Source organism: Panthera onca, chromosome E1 (assembly GCF_046562875.1).
Source record: "Panthera onca isolate mPanOnc1 chromosome E1, mPanOnc1 haplotype 2, whole genome shotgun sequence".
Lineage (NCBI taxonomy): Eukaryota > Metazoa > Chordata > Mammalia > Carnivora > Felidae > Panthera > Panthera onca.
In genome coordinates this window covers 52,874,399-52,881,301 of record NC_138352.1, presented here as the reverse complement: position 1 = coordinate 52,881,301, position 6,903 = coordinate 52,874,399, and the positions used below count along the sequence as shown (strand labels likewise).

At 57.8% G+C, this 6,903-nt stretch overlaps 1 long non-coding RNA gene across 1 annotated transcript; it reads left to right on the top strand.

The window, feature by feature from the left end:
- Window positions 1–2,710: 2,710 nt before the first annotated feature.
- On the top strand, window positions 2,711–6,619 carry LOC132687810 (uncharacterized). The gene is made up of 3 exons (XR_009614267.3): window positions 2,711–3,398; window positions 3,747–3,996; window positions 5,773–6,619. It is a non-coding gene; the product is annotated as an uncharacterized LOC132687810 (long non-coding RNA).
- The last annotated feature ends 284 nt before the right edge of the window (window positions 6,620–6,903 follow it).

Here is a 6,903-nt window from a genome sequence, read left to right as displayed (position 1 = left end):
GCGGGCCCCTCCTGTCTACCTTCATCGCATCCCGACAACAGAGCCCCCCCCCCGAAGGCTTCCTATCTGGGCTCCTGGGAAACTCTCTGGTTCACACTCCAGCTCTGTTGCTTTTCCAGGCCATCAACACTTTTCCCTGCCTTCGGCACCCCTAGGTTTTCCTCCGTCGTCTGGGCCCCAGACTCCTCCTCTGTGGAGGGGCTGCTGGGGCAGCGCCTGTGGGGACTTCCCGCTCAGCCCCTTTTCCCAAAGGCTTGTTGGTCACAAGTTGAAGCAAGCCACTGGGGCCTCTAGACCCAGACTCCTTAGTTTTTCCTTTTGGGTTTGGAGCCATCTTTGTAGGCCAAGCCACATGAGAGTCTGGAGACCTTTGTGAGGCAGGGTCCCCCTGTAAGCTGGGGACTTTTTCTCGGCCCCCTTCTCTGGGTGTACCCATCCCGAAACTTCTCCACCTCTACCAGTGCCCGCCACACCAGCCTCCCTCCTTGTCTGAGGGACAAGGGGAAGTCCTTCTTTGGTGTGGAGGTGCCCAAAGCCTTAGGGATAGGGGGTTGGGACAGGGCCTGGACTCAGCCTCGGTGTCTCCTTGGCTGCGGGACAAAGAGAGCCATGTTGGGGGTGACCTCACTCTTTGGGCATCCTCCTGCTGGACAAAGGGCTCAGTTGTTCCCCAGCCTGGAGGCAGGAGGTAGAAGGATGACACTTCAATCCTTGGACCCTCTTTAGAGACCTCGCACTCTCGGCTCGGCGTGGGGGGCGGTGGGCCAGTGCAGGGAGGCAGGAGGAGGGCCCGATCTGGATGGCAAGAGAAATGTTTGGAGTATCTGTTAAGCCCTTCCTAGAATCTCACCTCAACCTCAAGACGCCAGAGTCCACTGCTCTGAAGTTAGAGGCAAACACTCTCTGCTTTCCTTTTTTCCCAGGAATGACCTCTCTTTGGGGGGGCAGGAAAGGGGGGCTTTTCTTCTCTTCCCCAGGAGAACAGTGGTTTTCAATTTTTTTTTTTTTTTTCCCCAATAGTATCAGGACCCTTCACATGAAATCTTCCTAGAAGTCTGATCGGGAAAGCAGATGAAAGTAGAAACTTCTTTGGCTGAGGGGGTGGGAGGGGTGGGGCAGGAGGCAGAGGCCTCCCATCCCTCATCCCGTCCACCCCGCCTATGGCAGCATCTAAGTGGGGTGGGGGTGGGGGGAGGCCACAAAGCCTTGTTTGAACACCACCGCTTTAACCACTTGTGTTCCTTCCTGCTCCCCAAGCATCCAGGGGCCAGGCTCCTGGAGGCGCTTGAAATCTGATTGTTAAAGAAATAAACGAATGGATGTCTCTGTCCCCTCACTTATGTGCTGTGAGGTTTTGTGCTCAGTTCTCATCCGGGCCTGGGCTGGGGCAAGACTCTCCCGTGTGTCTGCTCTAGGTGTGCCTAGAGCTCCTGGAGCTGTCCAATGTCCCCAGGTGGGAAGGGCCAGAGCCAAAGACATCAGCAGGGGCTGCGGAAGTAGCAAGAGAAGTGGGGACGCGTGTGCAGAGATGGGCCCGGTCAGCGCACACAATCTGCCTGTAACAGCCCGGACCCCGATGAATCGCGAAGGCAGAGCCTGAAGCGTCACAAAGCACCGGAGGCACGCTCCACCCATCCCCCTTCCTCCTCCGCGAAGCAGGGGCCCCGGATTCTAGCCCCGGCTCTACCATTTACTGCCACGGACCCTTGGGCAAGTCACTTCCCTTCTCTGGGCCTTAGTTTCCTCCCTGGTAAAAGTGAGCGAGCAGGACTAATGGAACGCCCCAGGCCCCAGGGTGCTGAGCCGTGCTCCCACGGCGGGACAGGAACTGGGGACAAGGCCCAGAGTTGGTTGGCAGGGTGGAAGGGGAGGCTACAGAGAAAGGGCGAGACATAATCCTTGCCCCGGAAAAGGTTCATCAGGAAGTTATAGAAGAGAAGGATGGTGACAGAGAGCCTGGCCCATCCTGCAGGGTCCCCTCTTGTGCCCTTGGTTGCACAGCTGGGCTCTTGGTTTAGCTTTTCTCCCGGGGCTAGGCAAAACGTCAACTCCCTTTGTCCCCATGCTCATCATCCTTTGTCACCTTGCCCATAGGGCCTGTGGTCCTACCTCTCCCTGAGAATGAACTTCCCCCCACCACACGCATTCTTTTCTCGTCCAGATCTCCCTGCACTTTCGTAATCCTCCTCCTCCTGGAAGTCCTCCCTGATCTCTACTTCCATGTCACTCCCCGCTGGCCTGGGTGCAAAGTCCCCTGAGCTGACGGCTGTCAAGCTGCCATCATCCTTTCAGTTGGAAACGTTTTTGAGGACAGGGACCCCGTCTTTTTGTCCTGGAATGTCCACTCCCTGGCTCACAGCAGGGCCCTGTGGAAGGAAGGACCCAGAGGGGAGCACTCAGCTTGGGGCTGGGGGCGAGTGGCCTTGTGTGCGCTCGGCCAAGCAAACGCTCCAGACCGTCAAACTTGCCCGCAAGCACACACGCATCCAGACAGCCCGGCGCGGACACACGCACCCGCGAGCCAGCGCCCTCTCTCACGCTGCAAACCCCCACATGAGGTAGGGGGTGGGATGTGGGGGAGGAGGCGGAGGGGGCTGCCCTCCAGATGTTGTTGGAAATCCAACACGTCCCCTCCCCCCCTCCCTCTCCCACTTCCCGTTCCATTTCCCCTAAATATTTACTGATTTTTATTTACATTCTTTGCCCGAGGTGCCCGGCTCCTGTCAGGTCCCATTTGCTGGGCCTGCTTCCCTCCTGCCAGCTCCCCCCCTCCTCCCTCAAATCCGGAGCTGGGAGTTGTGTGTGGTTGGTAACAGCCTCCTCCTGGCCCGTGGGTGTTGGGGGGCGGTGAAGGCAGGGGGCTGGCAGCTCTGGGCAGAGCTGTGGGGGGGAGGAGGGGGCTTGGGGACAGGAGCAGCTCACCCACACATTCTTGCCTGCCCCCAGTCTGGGATTGTTTTAGCCCCCCCCCCCTTTTTTTCACAGGGACTTCTGGAAAGGACTGATGGATGCCAGATGCCAGGAGCACTGGCACCGAGGGAGGACTCTGAAGAGAGAGGAGGGAGCGCTGGGTCAGACGTCACAGGGCGTGGGGCAGGCGTGCTGGGCGACTACTCCCGAGCTGACCAACCACTCTGGGCCGCCTTACCGCCAGCCAGTGGATCAAGGAGCTTGAAGAAGTGATTTCCCGCTCTGTTCTCTGGCTCCCCGCCCCCCTGGACCCTGCCCTCCTCTTAGCCATTTCATCCATCAGTATGGGGCACCTACTAAGTGCCAGGCACTGTCCCAGGTGCTGATGAGACAGCAGCAGACTGTCGTCCCTTATTCTTGCCCTGTGGAGTCCACTTTCTCGGGAGAGAATGAGTGGGCTGTAAGTGTCCCGGGGAGGAAGAAGCAAGGTAAAGGGAATGGAGAGTGCACTGGGGTGGGGGGAGGGCTGTGATTTTAAATAACACCCTCAGGGGAGGCTTCCTGGAGAAGGTGACACTTGAGCAAAGCCTTGCTGGGGGGGGGGGTGGGCGGCCAGGAGGAGGGAGCCGCCTGAGAGCATGGTGAAGTGTTGGAAGTCTGGCGAGGAGCGGTGGGAGTCAGCGTGGGTGGAGACAGGGGATGAAGGCAGGGAGCAGGGTCTCTGGTTTTTGTCCGATGACATGGGGGCCTCTGGAGGGTTCTGAGAGGACAGTGATGTGACCAGACAGATCAAGGTGGAGGGGTGATTCCTACCCCCCTTGTATCTTCCCTTACAGTCTGGTCACCCCACTTCTCCTTGCCGGCTGCCTTCTGCTTCTCAGCTACTCTGCCAGGCTGCCTGTGGCTTCCAGAAAATTCCTCTGCTCCAGAAAGCTCTCCAGGATTTCTCAGGGGAGGCTGCCAGGCTCTGTCTGGGCAGTAGATGGCCTTTTCTTCATTTCTTCCCTTCCCATGAGAGAGATGCCAAAGAGAGAGATTGTGATCCCGCCCCCCCCCCTCCCCGGGGCAACCCAAGGACCAGAGTGGGTGAGTCGCTTTCCCAAGGTGTCTCCTCAAAAGGCCAATATCCTGCCTCCCATGAGCCCTGCTCCTGTCACCCCAGGTTTTTCACGGATGCTTTGTCTTCTCTTTTCTTCCTTTGCTTCCTTCTCCTTCCCACTGGGTCTGTGCCCTTTCGGCAAGGGACTGAAGTCCCCCCCCTCCTCTGCTTTGGCATGGGCCTGGGGAGCACCCTTTCAAGGGTAAAGGTGTAGCCAGCACTGGGCTCCCAAGGCTGAGGGCCAGGCCACTGAGGGGGAGCAGCCGCAGCGGGGACTGTGGTAGGATTCATTACTCTAGCTGGCACCCTCCTCTGTACCCAGTCCCTGGACACTGCCTGCCGTGTAGCAAACTCTGCTGGCGGAGCAGAGCGATGGAGAAGAAGGCGTGGCTTCCCCAGCTAGACCCTGGGAGTTAGCCCCAGGGCTCCCAGTCCCTGGTCCTAGCTTGACTACCGCCTACCAGGTGGCTTTCCACCAGGTACTTCCCTCATCTGGGCCTCACTCGTTCAAACGGCAACTGTTTATTGAGAGCCTGCTATGTGTCAGCCACTACATTAGCCTGAGGATACAGAGGGAGCAAAGACAACCTGGCTCTTGCCCACACGGAACCCGCAATCTTGTGGGGAGCAGACCTCAGTTAAATGGCCACGCCGATGCAGTCAGAAGGACAATGGTCATCAGTGCACAGGAAAGGGAGAACGTAATGCCCTGAGAGCATATAGGGAGCATTTGAGCAGCCAGGGAAGCTGAGGGGCTTGCCCCAGGGAGGTGATGTCCCAGCTGAAACCTGAGGGAATAGAAGAATAGCCCAGGCAGAGAAAAGAGGAAAGACGTGGCTCTACCTTCTCCTGGCAATGAGTGAATTCGTGGAGGCAAAACTTCTCCTCCTCGGGAAGGCACTGGAGTGAACTATACGAACAGCGTAAGAATACTCCCCTCGACCAGAGAGTTCTCCCCTGGGTCTACCCCGGGGTCCTTCAGGCTACCCATCCCCCTGCACAACCCTGCACAACCCTGCACGAAACTGCAGTGAGAATGATTTCGATTAGACTGCTCACTGCCAGCAGGGCTAGAGCAATAACGTGGGTAAGAACCAGAGGCAGGGGATGAAAGAGAAGGCAGGGTCCAGGCAGAGGGCCATGTGCCAGGAGCGCGGGAGACAGGCTGTAAACACCTGCGGAACAGTCAGGATCCGGTAGAGTTGAAGGTCTCTGAAGCTGGTGCTGGCCTGGGACCTGGGGGAGCTCAGGTGCAGGAAGCTTCGAAGGACGTCGGTACTCTGTGCCTGCAGAAGGGGCGCTCTCCAGAAACCTGCACAGTCTCATCGGCCCCCTCCCGGAGCCCCCCCCCCCCATGAGATGGAGGGGATAGAGCATGCTCAGGACACGGGAGGGTGTAGATACAGGAGCTGGGCAGACATACAGGGAACACTCTGGTGTCGTGCAGATGATCTGAGGGGTCTTTCTGGAGGAGGGGGAGGAGGAGGGGGAAGGGGGAAGGAAGGGGGAGGAGGAGGAGGAGGAGGTACTCAGAAGGGGTTTGGGGACTGGATTCGTCAGCCCCGTCTGGCCCAGCTGGGAAATGCTCATTTAAGCTGATGGGAGTTGGGTGTTTGGTGCCCTTATCCCCCCTCCCATGCAGCTCCTCCGTGCAGAATCCCATCTTGCCTTCAGCTCCCAGCCCCCCCGCCCCGCTCCCCGTGAAATGATGATGGGCTCATCACTCTGCCCCCTCACTACTCTTTCTTCCTCTCCTACTCTAGTTGTTAGCCTCCTTGGCTTTGGAAGATCCGCTTGGCTCCCTGCTCCTCCCCTCAGCCCCAGGGGGGCCCATAGTGAACACCTGCTTGGTTGCTGGTGCAGGTCTGCCGCGCCTTCGGTTCATATACTGGCATTTGGGGAGAGGCTGCGTTGTTCCGGTCTTCCCTGAGCACTGGTCCACTCAAAAGAGCCCCCGCGAGGGACCAGCCTTGGCCTGCAAGGTACAGAAGTTCAAGTGCAGGAAGGATTTCCTGGGCCGTGAAGGGGGACAGCTGAGCGGCTGGAATTCGGGGAATCAGTTCATGTGCACCCTGCTGTGTGACAGGTCCATGGCTGAGGGCCTGGCGAGGGAGAGTCAGGGTCTCAGAGAGGACGAAGGAACACAGTGACAGGCCGGCAAACAAAGGCTGTCCGCTCCATGCAGCTGGCCTGGACGTTTGCACCGCACCGTGAACACAGCATCTGGCCCAGAGGAGGCCTTCAGTGAATTCCTGCCGAGAGAAGAGAATCTTAGTTCCCGGCTCAGGTTCCCATTTGCTTTTCCTGAACCTGTAGTTCCCTATCTACAAGATGGAGTAGTAACCCCAGCACTTTCTGTCTCGTCACATTGTCACGGGGAACAAATGGAACAACGATGGCAAAAGCATTCTGTGAACACGATACACAGGCCGCAGCCCAGCACCGTGGCGGGCCTGCGGTGGTGGTGGCTCGGTATTGAATAAATGAGTAAATGACTCGATCTCCACCAGATGTGAGCTCCACGTAGGCAGAGACCTGGCTTCTTTTTCCTTGGCATTATTTCCCCAGTGCGTGGCACACTGTAGGTGCCCAATAAATATTTGGATCGAATGAATGAATGAATGATACGACTTAACCCTACCCTGGGAAACTTCTAGAACTTTGGAGGTGATGAGACAAACCACAGGGCCATGAACCCAAATGGCTTTGGAGGCATCAAGATCTCGGTCTGAACGCTGACTTCACCAACAAGGTTGAAAGCAGCTGTTATTTCCCCATTTTATGCAGGAGGAAACAGGCTCAGAGAGATTGTGTGACTTACCCAAGGCCCCACAGCTCCCAGTAAGTGAGGGGATCAGGATGGGGGCCCAGGATTCTTCCTCCAAAGCCTGTGC